Genomic DNA, 16,189 nt, shown 5'->3' with positions numbered 1-16,189 from the left:
TGGGCTATAACGACGATTCATTTTAATACGTGTTTGAGGTACCCGTCGTTATTTCTTAGATACTTACCTCGGCTTCTGGACGCTTATATACCTCTCATTAGCGCTCACACATGTAATTCGTCAATCTCATGCATCTCAAAGTAAATCAATAGTCGTATATGTTTATCCCACCAGTTAGCTTTTTTAGGGCATAAGAAGCTTTGAATTCACACGGGAGAATAGGCAAGCTGAGGTTCTGCTCAACCCAGAAAGTAAGCTGGGCATGGGAATGAAGTCTGACCAAATTGCATGCTCTCACTTGAGGAACTCGAGATAGCGAGCTGCATTCATGGTGCCGTTCTTGGTAGCAAATGCTTTTAATGTCCAGTGCGCAGACAACTATCACCTTACACACCCAAGCCTACTCAATATTGCCACGAACCCAGTTTCTCTTCTGGGTGGCTGGCGGCAGAGATCGAACCATTATCATCTACGACAACCGTATGCGTTTTTGTTAATTTCGTCTTTGAAAATTGTGCCACACGCATTTCTAAGTGGCCTGGTGTCAATTTATGGGGACCAATTCTTTTTTATTTAGTTTCGGCATTTGTGCTACAGTTCTGCGACGGATTACATGTGAAATACAAGTTTTGGCCTACAACGTCCTTAGATTATAAACTCTACTTTCATGCAAAGCTTGTGGCAATGCATTTTCATCACTAACCCTCAACATTCTAATCTACTTCCTTGAAACGTCTGCACCATTTACATACCGTGCTTTTGGCTAATATCTTTACCGCTCTGCCAGAGATTTCTCCAGTGCTGTGATCTTCGAAAAGCATCAACTTGACCTCTGAGTGTTTATCATTGCGATTAAAAAAAATGTTTTTCCTTAGTTCTTCGTATCTTATATTGAAGTAAATTCAATCGGTTTTCGTTCGCAAACTTCGTCGCATAGATAAAATGTTAACGCATAGATAAAAAAAAAAATAGACGGTTGGGAGCGAAGGCTGTCGAATCCGTTCCCAACTGTTTATTATTATAACAGTTATATGAACTTCATCAACTACCAGGTAAACACCATTTCTTTGGCGATTTCGTGCCATGGTTTTTGCACGGTATTGTCGTATTAATCATGCGAATCATAGGACTTTCAGTCTTAACTGGACAGTTGTAGAGAAGCACACGTCAAAGACGCATCTCAATGACTTTCACAAAATTCTGTAAAACATTTTTGTAATAACTATTTGGAAAAGTTTGCTCTCCAAGCTGAGATAAACCGTATGTGACACCGACTACAGTTCATAAACACACACACACGGAATCATCAATAGGTGAGCGACCGGAATAAATGCAACCTCTAATACACACGTGACTTACGTAAATCGTATCAGAAATTTTGGTATCGTTATCGTTAATTTATCTACCCATTATTTTTTTTTTATGAGTTTACCGCAATCTCCTGTCGCTATCAGCAGGTGGCTAGCGGGAAATGCTTGCCAAGTAGTTAATGAAAAATGTGATGCTTGGCTAATTTCCGTTCAGCTTAAAACAGACCGGACATATTTACTGGAAGCTAAAAGCAAACGACTAGCCAATCATTGTGATTATATCCTCATGCTAGAAGACTGAATCATGTTAGACTTGACAAGGCAGGAAGCTTAGACGGGGTACGATTAACGCTTGCCGGCGTAGCGCTGAGTAGACACTTATATACTGGATAATTAAGTTTCGGACGTTTACCGCTAGCCTCTATACAAACCTATAGACAAATATGGATCATTCCGTTTTTCTTGTTTATCAATACAATGGTTATACACAATGAGGCATAGCCGGTGATAGCGGTCCGTGATTGGGCTTGATCATACGGTAGCAAGCTTTTAGTAAATGTTGACGATATAGGAATGCGATGTATCAAGTGAGATATAGTTAGAGTATAAGTTAGGAGCTACGTACGATCTTTACTAGGAACTGTATAGGCTTGTAAATTACATGTTCGGCGTCAGTCTTCGCAAAAGTTGCTTAGATAAAAATCTTTCTAGCCAACCGAAGTTATCATTGGCAATTTTTTTGCGCATTGTCCGACCTATTTAGAGCATTCGCTGTCGTGCAAAATTCAAAGTTCATGGGCTAATAGGATGTTTACTTTTGTAAACAGCTAAAAAAGCGATGATCCTTTACGATAGCAGTCTGAACCGAAATCCTAAAAACACAAATGCGTTAATTTAACAATTTGTCCTAGTTTAATAGGTAATAAGTGCTTACTAAAATATATTTTTAATTAATTGCGAAACGCGAATCAAAATGCATGCTCTAGTGGCCTTTACCAACACATCGCTCCCTAAGAAGCCATTTTCCAGCAATACCTGTTTCTATTCAATTTTCTAATATGCCACTTATTTTTATACTGAAATCTTAGACTTATCATTACATTTTGCTGTATCTCAATTTCCCCCCCTTTTTATGATCAGACAGTACTTCAATGGCGTGGGTGCATTGAACCTAGGATCCAGTCGTCCTTATAGTGAGTTCTCTATGCCACCACTTTTATTGCGTAGCTGGGTCATTATATCGTATAGCATAAAGCATAAACGCAATTACGTATGCGCTCACCCTACATGGCACGTTGTCCTGATTCTCGATCTGTCTTTACCGAGCCCTCACTACTGGCAAGCAGATCAAACTCCACTCGTCTCTTGCTAAGTGTAACCGTACCGGAGTGCTTCTACTACTCATTGAGCGAGCCTTAATCTTCGTTGTCAAACTCCACCAGAGCAACAATCACCTCTTCGCCGAGTGTCTCTAATCGGTCCACTTGGCCTTTTTGCTGCTGTCGGCTACAGCTTTGGCTAAAACCCACCCACTTCGGTTGGCCAATTCGTCGTTATTTCTTTGGCGAGATTACACGGATCCCTTCTTTCACTAATCCTTCCAGACCGAGTCAGGCCACATATCTACCTTGGCCTGAAGGCACAACCGCCGCTCGTGTCAGCACAAAAGCACTGCACTAACGGCTGTCGCTACGTAATATACTCGGACACGTTTTGTCCAGCGAAGTGAGTATTAAATATAAAAAGAGATACATGAGACGTGCACCACGTTTCCGCAGAGTCGTTTTCCATAAAATTTGATCAAGATAGATAGATAGATAGATGATACAAGAATTCCATAATCAAATGTTGTTAGAATGAACAAATATATTATATATCAATTAAGAAATGTGCAGCTACCTGAAAAGTTGTCAATACTAATATTAGCCTAAACTGGTTATTGCAGTAATATGTCTATGCTTAAGCTGGCTAACTTCTGGGTGACTGAGCTGCTTAAAGTTTGGTGGCATCGATTGTTTCTTCTTGTCTCTTCCTAGACACGCTAAGCGGTGTAGGTGGCGGAATTCTAGGGGGAAAACAATTTTGCGAACCCTCGTTTCCCCCAACTAATAGAAGTCTGTTCGGCAACCGTTCGAGCGACCATTAATGAGAAGACTAGCTAAATCAACTCGTGACGGTCTTTAAACTTTAGGTTATTTTATACTGTAAAATGTACATACAGCATTATGACGATTTCTAGTCTATAATGACCAAGTAAGTTGCAAATGTAGGAAGTCAATGACGACCCACTCTGTTATCGAATGGCCACTCCAATGCTATGTGATTATGCTCATAATGATGTTCCTGGTTGCGCAGTCATGGTGGGCCAGGAAGCCTAAAGTATCACGAGTGTGCACGCGTACCCAGCGGCCTGAGCACCATTCGGCTTTGAATAAAAGCGATGCGTTTTACTGACTGTGAGTGAGGAGCCGCCTATCAAGACTGTTATATACAGTAGCGTAGTGTCATTCACTACATAGACAAGCAATACTTCACGATCGCATCTATCTGTCCTCATTTTTCAGAAATGACTGTTTTTTGACATTCTCTACCGAGTATTTCGGTTTCCTAGTTGCGGTACACAATACGAATTGTAAGAATCTTTTATAACTTACTTTTATATTTACTTCTTTGTAAGGCTATCATCATTTTCCGTGGGGGTAGGGAGAGTGCATTGGGCCTATGTATGGTTTTAGATTAATCTCGTTCATTGACGACCCAGGTAGGTGACGTTTATCTACCGGCTGGAATCGATTAGGTCATAGTAATGATCTAAACCTTGAATAATACCCAAGATTGTCCTACTTAAGTATATGCGGGTCCTTTTATTCTATTCGTATGTAATTAGTGTATTTCAGTAGCATCTACAACATGAGTAGATGATTTATCTAGCATCTAGACTGGTCTTTTTCATGTTTCAGATATAACTGGGTTCCTAGCTAAAACGACGGACGTTAAGTAGAATTTTCAAACGTTTCAGTAAGCAGTTGCACGACGCTTGTCCATTCAGTCCCCTAGCTAATAAAAGGTTTTAAAAAAAAATCATAATGAATTTCACTTAACGATAAATGTTCCTTTGACTCATTGCCCCATTGTCCATTGTCCTCAGTTGCGTAGCAGGCTCTGGCAGTAGAAGAAATACGTTACCATTTTTAGAAGAAAAGTTTAAGTGTTTGCATTAACGTAGAACCATATAGAGGTCCTTAAGAAATAGGATAGCGCTTCTTGTACGCATGCTTTTATATATATTACATCGTGCAAAAAGGGCCTTTTCGCTTATGAAGCCACATGAAGTAAGATATAATGTATTATATTGTAAGGGTATCAAAAGTGCTACTGATTTTAATAGGTTTTGACAGAAAGAATGAAAATAGAATGATGTCTTGTGGTCATACTAACCCTGCTTGGCTGCCAAGTATTGGAACTTCCTACTAACTTATCTCTGACTATAATCGTTTTCGGTTGCCTTTAACATCTCCCCTTAAAATTAACTGGTGGAAAACCGTTGGAGTTGTTGGCACACGATAACTAACTTAACTTAAAGCATCTATTGTAGTCGAGATTGCGCTATTATATATGTTACCTATATTTCTTACATTCTGTCGTGATCACCACGAGAACGGCGCTGTTTGATATATCGTGCCGTTCGTCTCGATTTGAGATTGGCAAGCTTCTCATCCATTGAGAGATTTTAGTTTGTCTGACTTGTTCTTGAATTGAAATTCAGCTGCGTAGTCAGAACCGGTCGTTGATTCGGGCTTGAAGTGGCGCAGATACCATCTGCTATCGCAGAGTTCCATCAGATAGAATTCCTTTGGTCCCGAGGGCATGTCAGTGTTGATCGAGTTCGCGGTTCAGATTTACGTTGCTCAAGTTTATTATATTGTAGGTCGGACAAAGCAGATTGATGAATTGCACCAAAATATGACACCCAGTCTTATTCAGCATCAGTGCCTTTGCATACATCCTGTCGCAGTAATCGCCATTGAAACTGCGCGATCTTTGTTCTGACTTCTCAAATCGCCGATCAGGATTCCTTTAATAGAATCGGAAAAAATTGAGCAGAGCATAAAATCTCTAGTAGAAAATCCATATGTCCTGCTACATACAGCTTTCCCAACTCTAGCTAGTTAAATGAACAGTTTTATATTATATAGTAAACATTACCTGTGCTACTACTGTGAGAACTTTACTACAAATGTGCCACCTAGAAAAAGAATTTTATCTAAAACTCCTTTTTTTTTTAGGATATCGATAAGGTGAGTTATAAGTGAACTCCGAATAATGAAATGCGCTATTGAATTGCTCTTAGCGGAGCAGTTTTCCCAGCCCAGCTTCTGCCAATCTCCGGTTCGCCCCATCACGGACAGTCACCTATGACCCCATTTGCGAGCGAACATATCTTTTCCTGAGACATCTAACCATCGAGTCGTCGGATAGACTATACAGGTATAGTAACGGCTGAACGGCCCAGTGACATTCTCTGCGAATACAAAGGGCTGCATAGTGTGTTCCGTTGTCTGATCCGAGCCGCGCGTGATGAATGGCATGCTTAGTACGAGGGCACGGTAGCGCCTGAATACTCGTTCTTTCTCATCAGACGAAAAAGACGGCAGTTTTCGCACTCAAAGCGTACGCTAATCAAGCATTACCTTGACACCGCCGCTTCTTCGTCTTAGTGGGGTGCCACATAGCATGAATGTATACGCTCATAAATCTTGATCTGTTCCAGTAGTACTGCCAGTTTTCCCTTGTTCTGTTTTCAGCCTCTCCTGTATTTTGTTCAGGTAAGACAAAATCTCATTTCACTCACTCATTTTATAATAGTAGTTGCACCAACGGCTCTGGTAACCTTAAGCAGGTTCTATTTGATAGTATGATTGTGACACGCGAACGATGAACAGTTCACGAAAACCTGTGATGACGGTGGCATTGGCAACGAATTTAGCTTCAGAGATATGTGACCATTTAAGGATTAGGGATGCCTCTATTGGGCTCAAGAACGCCTTGTTTTTCTGCTTTCGACATTTGTAAGGTATACAACCGGATTGACAGAATTACTTGCAGGTAATCTGCTAAGTTGAAAAAATAGGTGCCTTGATTTAGAGGCCGGAGCACGTTCTGAAAGGCATTACCTAGATTTTGATCCTGCGTTTACGGCCAGGAAGTCCTGAAAAAAGACTGTTCTCAAACCATGAGTAGTAATTTTTGATAAGGGTTTAGAGGGCAACGTTTAATTTTTTTTCCTTTAGAACCACCTTCCGTAAAAAAAAAAAGTAAATCAACTGTGGCATGATGCGTTCTCCGGTCTCCGACTGGCATCTTTGCATGTCATAAATGCTTCTAAGCAGTTTTTGCAGTTCTAAAATCGTACGTGAAACAATTACGTTTGTTTGACACGCTACATCTGGCGTCTGATTTCCGAGTAAATTCTGTTCGCTACAGAATACGGTTGCAACAGACTGATCGGCGGCGGAAGTCGCGTAATTTATATTCAGCCGAGGAGAAATAGACGAATACTGGTAAAGGCAAACCAATTTTATCGGTGTAGCAACGCATCGATATGAATTACTGAGCCAAACCTAGGTTGACTCTAAAATTCATTTTAATGTACTGATATCGCGCCAACAACAAAGCTATCTAAAAGAAAATAGCAACATGGTTATATTACAACGCACGTAAATTACTACGCAGAGTTAATTACAAAATAAGCAGACTTGTAGCCTTTTTTTTCGCGCTCGATTCACTTCGAACACTTCAGAATATTTCGATTTACATAATTAAGTAAAAACCTTTGCTTCACGTATTTTACGTTCTTGCTTTTGAATGGCTAACGACCAAAATAAAGTTGTCCGATGCATCGCCCTAATCTACTTGGTGCGATCCGTTATGGCCGTAGTTCGCCATATTACACAATTACGAGTCTGTCACTCAGTCAGGGCGTAAAATCGACTATTGTGCGTTCTTAGACATTACAGCTTAGAACCATAAAATGTGCCCTTCTCTATCCGAAAACATGGGTGTGGATGTTGGCGTACTCTCAACCCATGCAATTGCTCGCATTCGATCCTGTAAAACGTTGCCGTCAATGCCGGACCAGAGATTGGCCTAGTGCAATGGTCAGAATATTCCCATATCTCCTGCCGCTATCCAGCTGATATATGGTTGAAACGATATAGATTAAGGATACAGATATTAGTTTTTTTTTTCTTTAGCAGGGCCATATGTATTTATGGCGTTGATATGCGCCGTTTACTGCGTCAAAGTGTGTGACGATGGTAGGAACTGCCGTTCAAACCGGGGACGGACTAAAGTGGCCGGTGCAAGTGGATGCGAGATATGCCCTCGCGCTGGCGTTACGTGGGCAAAGAGATACGGGTATTCGTTATGATGACAATGGAGGCGATCCAGGTAGCCAACTTGGCCTGCCCAGTAGTCAAGGTACGACAGAGATAGGCTTCAAATTGCTCCTTCCCGGGGCAAATTTTAGGGAAGGGTATTAAGTGAAGATGTTACCTAAATGTGTTATGCTCTCTTGAAACAAGGAAAAATCTAACACATAATTGCAAATAGAGATTAAAACAAAATCGCGAGATAAACGCGCCATTATGGCAGTACGAGAAAAATAAAGGAATCGCATGAAATACTTTACAGCGCTTTTTGCATGACCGTTTCGAAATAAGGTTGTATAGCGACGTGACATCTCCAGCTTAATAGCATCTTTCGTAGAAGATATTACCACGAACAATAAGTATGCTAGTTATGAGTGGAACAGCAGAACCGCACCTATAACCTAAACTCCATAGTGTTAACGACAAAACGCTACCTTAGCGCCCATAGAGGCAACCATGTCGATCCTTATTAGCTTGCCTTGGACTCGGCGCATTAAGCTCATGAGAACTTGACGGTAAAACGCAACTAACTGGATACAGAAGAAGTAGATTTTATACTTTGTTTTTTCTTCTTCTTTTTTTTTTTTTTTAGCGATTGTATGCAAAATGTAGATTACATCTTTCAGCTGGTTCATTTCATCGTGGACGTCGAGTATTCGATACTTCAAACTCTACTTTAGGGATCAAACGTCCTCGTTTCCTTTCGTTACCTATTATCATTTCCTGCTAGTAGCCATCAAAGTTATACTAGCTTAAGTTCTTGATGTAGAACTTAATGTGATTTCAAGTTCTGCAGCGATTCTATCGACTAAAATTGAAAATATTTTAAGCGTTTCAGGGTAAAAACCTGAAACAGATTGTCCAAGCAACTTTTCCAAATTTATATCTATTGAAAAGGGAAACTACTGAAGTAATATAAGACGAACGGCTGTCATTTGAGAGGATTGCAGAAAAAACGTTCTAAAAAAATATACTTACATTAGGTAGCAGACTTTAGGTAGCTCATTATGTAAACCAATTTTTGACTCGACAGTCTTGATTTTTTCATTAAATGCGTTCTTTGTCTAATGATTTAGTTAACGAATAATAAACGCATAATCCATATGGTGTTCTTCGGCATAAACCAGATAATGATAATCTATGTAAGAGACTCTATCAGGACATAAGTTGCCATAAATTCGCAAAATCTTCCGAACATTTCGCTCGTAAGATCTGAATTGAGAAATTTCTACTGCTCCGAGAGCTTTATATGATAAACTTCATGGGGTAGCGTTGAATTTTAATTAAACGTAAGAAAGGAAACCGGCAAACTGTCACCTATATCAATCCTAGCTGGTATTACGAAAAAGACACACTAAATCGAGCATACGTTTCATTTTATAGTAGATTAACTGTGGGTCCATTCATTTTGTATAATTACCTGGTGGCTGTCGAGTTGGACGGTGCATTTGTCTGGATCCTTTTCCGGTCTCATTTGTCTGGGTCGCTATAAGTATTTGTTTTGCGGTAACCCTGTAATTTAATGGTCGGAAGGTCATGCATGACCTTTTCATAGATAGGCCATCAAAAAGTAAATGGATACGTGCCGTGTAACATTCATTGGGGCCCGTTGATTAGTTTGTTTCCTAATCTACCGGATCTCATGATACTATTAATAGAGGTAAACTACGGCTTATCAAGCATAACACATCCGACATTATTGAAGCAAGTTCAGGCGCCGTGCACCATAGATACAATCGTATTTTATTTACCTCCAAATACTGCAAGTATCCTTGTGTTTTGCTCGTTTATTTACGGTTTATTTTAGCATTTGAAAAGAAGCATTTGCAGGAGCCACCCGCATTACACAGAAATAGGATATATGAGCACACATTTCCACAACAGCCAATGCCGATAAACATGGTGACCTTTGCATGATGTCTAAGTAACTCCAAAAAGTGTAGATAAACAAACGCTTTTTCCTTAAATAAGATTAATCTCTAACCTATCTAGCCACTCTCTGACGACAAAAACATGTATACATAATTGATTTGTTATAGTGACAAAGAGGTACATTAGGCGTTGAGGTCCGAAGTTCATCTTAGCGTTTTTGAAAACCGTACCGACCTTTCATTATTAAATCATCTGTGAAGGTGTTCATATATGATACGTGATTGTAATATTTCTATAGCATAATATGCTTATATTTCCGTTTATATCATTGATCTACTCAGTATTAGTACGGTTTTGCATTTAAACGGACCTGTCCATCTTATATCCATCGATTTCATTGAACTCACAAAAAAGAAGTACCTCTGTTACCACTACACTGATTTTTCAATACCGTAACATTTTCAGTTTTTATTACATTTATATATGTATATATACAAAGTGCAACGACTAAATTAGGACTGCTTTTGACTTTTGGCTTGCGACCTCACGAATGCACTTGTCCTTGTTTGATGAAAACTTGTTTCAGGTAGATAAACTTGCAGCCATCGCGGAGAACTGTATTCTGCCATAGATTTTTAGCCGAGATCAGCAATTATCCAGTTTCCTCATACGCAACAAATCCAAGGTAGTACATTTCTTCTGTAAATATTTATCTGTCGATCCTAGCACAGCTCGGTAGACAATTTACGGCAGACAAAACTCACTGTGAACTCTACAGCTAACCGGAGATGTCCAAAGGTAAATTTATGACAATTTTTCCGCTGTTATTAGGTCATTGATAAATAAATGTTTTGTGGATCTGTACCGCATCAACAATTGTTAACTAGGACCTCAGGCCCACGTTATCTGTCAAGAAAGTCAAACGAATATATTTCTGAAAGCAAAGAAGCTAAAAGATTTCATCGGTGTCGTTTGCGTAAACGTGAAGTAGCGAATCGTTCTCGATACTTCTCTGAGAAGAAGTTATTTTATATTGAGAGATCAGTCGCAGAAACATCTTCAAACAGGCCGGAAGCCTTAAGTTACACTAATCGGTCAGTACGCGCTTAGCTACTTGAGCAGATGGGCATATTCTGCGATGCTGCACAATCTAGATTTAACTTACTATTACTTGACATTGCTACATGTGGAAAGTGATTGAAGGAGCGTCTAACAAATCTTTCTGATTGTAGAACGACAAACTGACAAACATCACTGATTGTAGAATTACTTTAAATTTTGTAAGAGATTTAGATCAATATGATCGAGGCGAACGGCGGCTATATCGAGTAAACATAATTATTAGGAATGACGCTTTTAGAGTACGCGCATTTAGCTCAAAACGTATGTTTTGCTTATACTCAGTCTTGGAAGCATTTGGTTAAACTAATATAATACATTCCGGATATATCCGCAAGATCGATAAACCATAGGATCCTTTTAATGATTGTACATGTTTTGGATACGCGGAACCGCTCTGGAGGCGATAGAAATGCTCGTACGCCAAATGCTTTTTTGTCAGCTTGGTTGAACCGTACATCCAACAGAAGAAAGTTAAACATATGCAATAGAAGGTTAGTCTTGTTAATGTTAAATATCTTCGTTCAATAATTCCTCTCGTTTTTTTCGCTCCTACCTTGTGTACGAACCGTGAATGAAGACATGAAATATAAATATTTTGTCCAACTTCCAACTTGACAAAGTACTACTTTGTAAATTAGTTATTGTTTTTTTTTTTTTTTTTTAAATGGTCATTACAGTTTTGACATTTACTAATAATAAGTGATGAGATTAGACGTATGGCTTTTGCCTGTGCGATTGAGTTGTTCAGTCTTTCATTTCTGGTACAACTTAATTCGATTTCATATGTTCCGAGCGTGACGTTAGCTGATCCTTTAAAGGTAAGGATTACTGCTTGCCAAACGAGTCGGACTTGAACTTGTAGCGCTAGACAAAGAACTAACTACGACAATCCTCTGCGAATGCAAAGATCCTGTCTATAAAACTTCTTGAGGTAATCCTCTTTGTCTACGTAAATATTGTACCGTATCCAGCCAAACACAATTGTTACTGCAAACTATCTACGACGAGTCTTAAGCGGCGCATCTTTTAACGATCATGGACAAGCTATGTGTGGATTAGAAAAATTATAGATCGGCTGTAAAGTTTGTTCTAGAAATCGCATCACTGTGGCTAGAGTTCCCAGCGTCCGAGCAGTCTTTAAAGCAATGTGTAGCTTCGAGACCTAGCTGCGGTTAGAAAGAAAACTCTACAGGCCACTTTTATCCCGAAGGCCCTTCAAATCTAATTCACTGATAGTCACCAAGGACAGCTATCTTATAGTGGATGGAGATCGTTAACAGCAGTTGTCGTTAATAGGCTTCATGTATAGACGCTTATCGGATCTGTTTTATCCCTATTGTGCCCCTATTGTGTGCGTGTGTAGAAAGCTATTGTAGGCCATTAAAACCTTGCTGGAAGAGCCTAAGGTGTCGAGAAAGCCCCCTCGCGCTCCTTATATTGTCTGAACGGAACGTGAATTTTGGCGATGATGATTGCTTTGCTCTCTATATAGTTTAAGACTGTAAAAATTCTATATACTTGTCGGTAGTCATTGCTAATGTGTTCTGGTAGACGTTTTTATGTGATCTTTTTTTAAAAAAAAATTTTAATGTGATCTCATTGCCCACTTGTAGAACTGAACTACATACCTACTGAATAAGAACATAATGCGGTATGTGGATGTACAGGGAATAAATTCGAAAGAATCAGCTTATAACTTTTTTCGGCCTTATTTTCGATAAAGAATTGATATTTAAGAAATTTAATCCTGATCCATTTATCGTCTTCGCCGAAGAACGCGTTCAACTCTTCGAATTTCAGTTTTTTTTTTTTTTTTTCTGTAGAGATCGACACAGGTCGAGCAACAAGTTATAGGGGAGAATAACTTGAAAATCAAATTATGACATCTTTGTCATAACGAGACATATTATCGGTTTATAAATGCCCTCGTTGGGGTACAAACGTGCTTCACAGTCACTATTCTGAAATAAACGTTAATTGAGAGGTAAAAAGCCGATTCGGAACCTTACGTACTAACTGACTTCGTAGTTATAGGAAGTACGCTACAGGCACGTGCGGGTCAATCGCAAGATAAACGGATCATGCAATAAATATCTTAAGAAAATATCTAACTGGCAAAGGTAACCAGTAACCGAAGATCGTTGGAAAAGTCGAAAAAGTGACACCAGAGAATCATTATGTACATAGCTTTTATCCCACCAATAAATATGATATATAGTTCGCTTTCGTAACTTCTCTAAAAGTAACGATACTTGAAGATCCTCATGACATTTTCCCTAATCCCCTGAACGTGTGCCAACTATTCTGTTAAGCTCAACCATATACAAGTGCTACTTCTACGGATAGTAACAACTAGGTCAACAATGGGGTACACAGCTCTAAATGTTGTATGTACTTAATTCGTATACTTATTTATATAGCAACTTTAAAGGTATCCTCTTTATTTCAAACTGTTCCTTTTCTTACAACTCAATAACGGACACTACTTTTGTTTGTGCATATAACGAAATGTTAAAGCGTAACAACCTTATAACGTTATTGTTTGCGTCAAATATAGCTTGTTCTTCAAAAGTGTTATATATGAACGAACAACTTTGATTGAATTGTTGTCCACGTTTTACTACGGATTACGTTTGAGAAGGTGCTTCTACTTCGTATAATGCCTCACAAGCTTCTTTTATTGACCTAATCCTCCAATCGATATTTTTTCAACCATCACTGCGGTAGCAAAATCAATCTAAAGATCCATAAGTGTAAAAAAAAAACTAGGCAAGGTAATTTCAGGACGGAACGACTAAAGTCGTTTTTATGGCATTGCCCTTATCAATGCCTATTGCGGCGCTGTCGCAGAAAATGAATTGGGAAGTATAGAACACGTTAAGTATAGGCTAACAGAATAACGTCCGATCTTGGCACTTGATATGGTTAGATTCTTTAAAATTTGACTTGCCCTAAGACACCTAACCACACGTCGCTAGAAATATCGATTATCAGATAAGCGTAATGCCGTTATTATCATCCCCCTTCCACTACAGCTGTCTTTCGTCAATGCTTGCGTCTCTGGCCACTCGCCGAAGCCTGTTTCAAGGCTCAGTCTACAGTGTGGACGCGTCTCCGAGCTAGACATCAACGACCTCGCAAAGCTTGCTCCTTTATATTGTATCGCACAGCATAACTATGTAGGAAACTAGCTATTTGTCATCCGCTTGTCAAGAGAGTGCCACGTAAACTTGTTTACTTGGCTCAGTGCGGAACTGTTGAAGGGTTGTTGTTGTTGTTTGGGTACGAAAAAGGGGGCGTTTGCTGGATGGGCACGAGTCCTATATCACCTTCAGACGCCATTGTAAGGCATCAAATGGACAGTGGATACAAGAAATTACAGCATGTCTACTATACTTTGCAGAGAGCAGGTCCTTTAACCATAGTCCGCTAGAGAAAAGTCAACGTAGTTTAACAATTATAGCCGACCAAGTACGTTAACAACCTATGGATGGCAGAACGAACCCCGGGCGGAATATTCGTAGAATGTATCAGTGATTTGGTTGTTGTCATCGAGTTATATCAACTTATAGCGTTCCCGTAGTACACCGTAATATAACTTCAGTATATGCAAGGTTTATTGACGCACGCTAAAGCTCAACTCGCTCAATTTCGACTCAACGTTATTCTACGGCACTACAAATAAAGATATGTTTCACCATGTTTCAACGATAGACTACTAGGATGACTCTGTTTATGAGCTGAATCAATATACCTATATTTGCTTGAGAATTCTTTTTTCTATTTACTTCGATCAGCGTAGTAGTTTGTTTATAACTGCCATGGCTGTATTAGTAAATATAATTAATATATAATATAATAAAAAGAAATATAATTTTTCTATATGGTTTACAAAGTATCGTACTTTTAACATAACCAAGAACAGTTATGTCTCATTGGTAGAAACTTAAAACGATTAATAGCCAATAACTGCTGCAAATAAGTTGATCGAAATACTGCTTATGTAATTATCTGAGCCTATACCGCAAAGGCTCTCTTGTTAGGGTATGGACTTTATCTTAGGGAGATGTATATAGTATTATTTATCGGGTAAATTTAAAGATACGTGACGAAGTCTAGGTTGAAGGCTAGATGGATAGACCTAGTTGGTTTTGCATAGCAAGCTAACCGTCTGAAGCACTGCTTAACAGCGGTGTTGGGCATGAAAATCTTAATATTTAGTATTGTATATATAAGAGTGGCTCCCTTAAGGGCTACAACGGGGCAGGTAAGGTGTAAACAGAACCGGGAAACGAAGCAATGTACTGAAAAGGGTGCATCGGAGTACTTCATTTTGCCTTTATATAGAGAGAAAAACTAGGAACTAGACGTCGAAGTTTTTCATTCGAGTAATGGTCTGTTAAGCTGAAACTCTCATAAGAAATACTGGTTTAAACGTACTGGCTGTTTTGCACCCTATCTTTAGCTCTTTACTATAAGATGTTTATCGCGAAAGTATCTTTTACAAATTGCGCTTTTACAGAACAGGAACTTTCGACTTGAAAATAAGCAGAGAGTTTTCTTTCTTTGTTGTAGATGCGTCATAGATGAGTAACCTTTTAAAGGTCCATATTTCATATGTCAAATCCCTGCTGGCTCCAACAGATTAGCCAAACAATATTTCAACATACTATTATCCAACTCATATGTGCTCAGATGTCCACGCCCCCGACTGGCACTGTATTTCGAAATAGCTACTTTTGATTACATTCTTTCAATGACGTTTATCGTACGAAGAAGCGGTCCTGATCACACACAATCCACAAAGCAAAGGCCATGGAAACCGTATAAATCGAGTAGAAGAAAGACACTTATGAAGGATACAATGTGCAAGACGTAGTTGTAGGTCGATATGAGGCGTCCATCTATAGGCTGCGTTCTAGTGTCATACAATATTTATATACTATCTTTGGGATTTCCAGTAAGGATCTTTGCCCGAAAATTTGACAATAATCAAACATAGCCGAAACCGATGAAATGGTTTTTGAAACGTGGGCAAACGTTCGAGTCTTTAGTTAGAATCCCAATGATTTCTGTCGCAGAGGGTAAACTTACTAGCTAGTAGCCAATTTGGCCCTTCATGAGAAAAGTAGCTTATAGTTAACAGAGCATATCGGGAATCGCAGCTACCATGCTCATGTTCATCGGATATATCACCGGATGGCATTTTAAAAATTATAATTTGATCTTGAATAGTAGCTCCGGCAAACTCGACAATCAGGCCAGACCAAGGTTCGCGGATGAACGCTCCAGATCACGGCGATTCAAAAGACTTGCGAAGAAATTTAAGCCAACTTCAAAAAGGCAAGGTCGCCTACGAACCACGCCCTAATACGAACGTATACTTACTGCTGTTGTAATGAGTTTATGACTGCGAAAGTTACCAATTTAAGTCTTCAACTTGGAGTGAATATG

At 39.2% G+C, this 16,189-nt stretch overlaps 1 long non-coding RNA gene across 7 annotated transcripts in view; it reads left to right on the top strand.

The window, feature by feature from the left end:
* LOC111254563 (uncharacterized) overlaps positions 1–14,630 on the top strand; it is a 32,281-nt gene extending 17,651 nt beyond the window's left edge. The window contains exons 3-7 of one of the 7 annotated variants that reach the window (XR_015316801.1): positions 5,597–5,798; positions 6,116–6,136; positions 7,565–7,790; positions 10,200–11,226; positions 11,554–14,630. This is a non-coding gene — a long non-coding RNA (uncharacterized LOC111254563). Of the gene's footprint in view, positions 1–5,596; positions 5,799–6,084; positions 6,137–7,564; positions 7,791–10,199; positions 11,370–11,553 lie in introns of those variants that run through there. The other 6 variants (XR_015316803.1, XR_002675087.2, XR_015316806.1 and 3 more) reach the window with 6 other exon arrangements.
* Positions 14,631–16,189: the final 1,559 nt, after the last annotated feature.

Source organism: Varroa destructor, unplaced genomic scaffold (genome assembly GCF_002443255.2).
Source record: "Varroa destructor unplaced genomic scaffold, Vdes_3.0 BEIS01000007.1, whole genome shotgun sequence".
Lineage (NCBI taxonomy): Eukaryota > Metazoa > Arthropoda > Arachnida > Mesostigmata > Varroidae > Varroa > Varroa destructor.
Note: the sequence above shows the minus strand (reverse complement) of the source record. Positions and strands in the feature narration are given on the sequence as shown.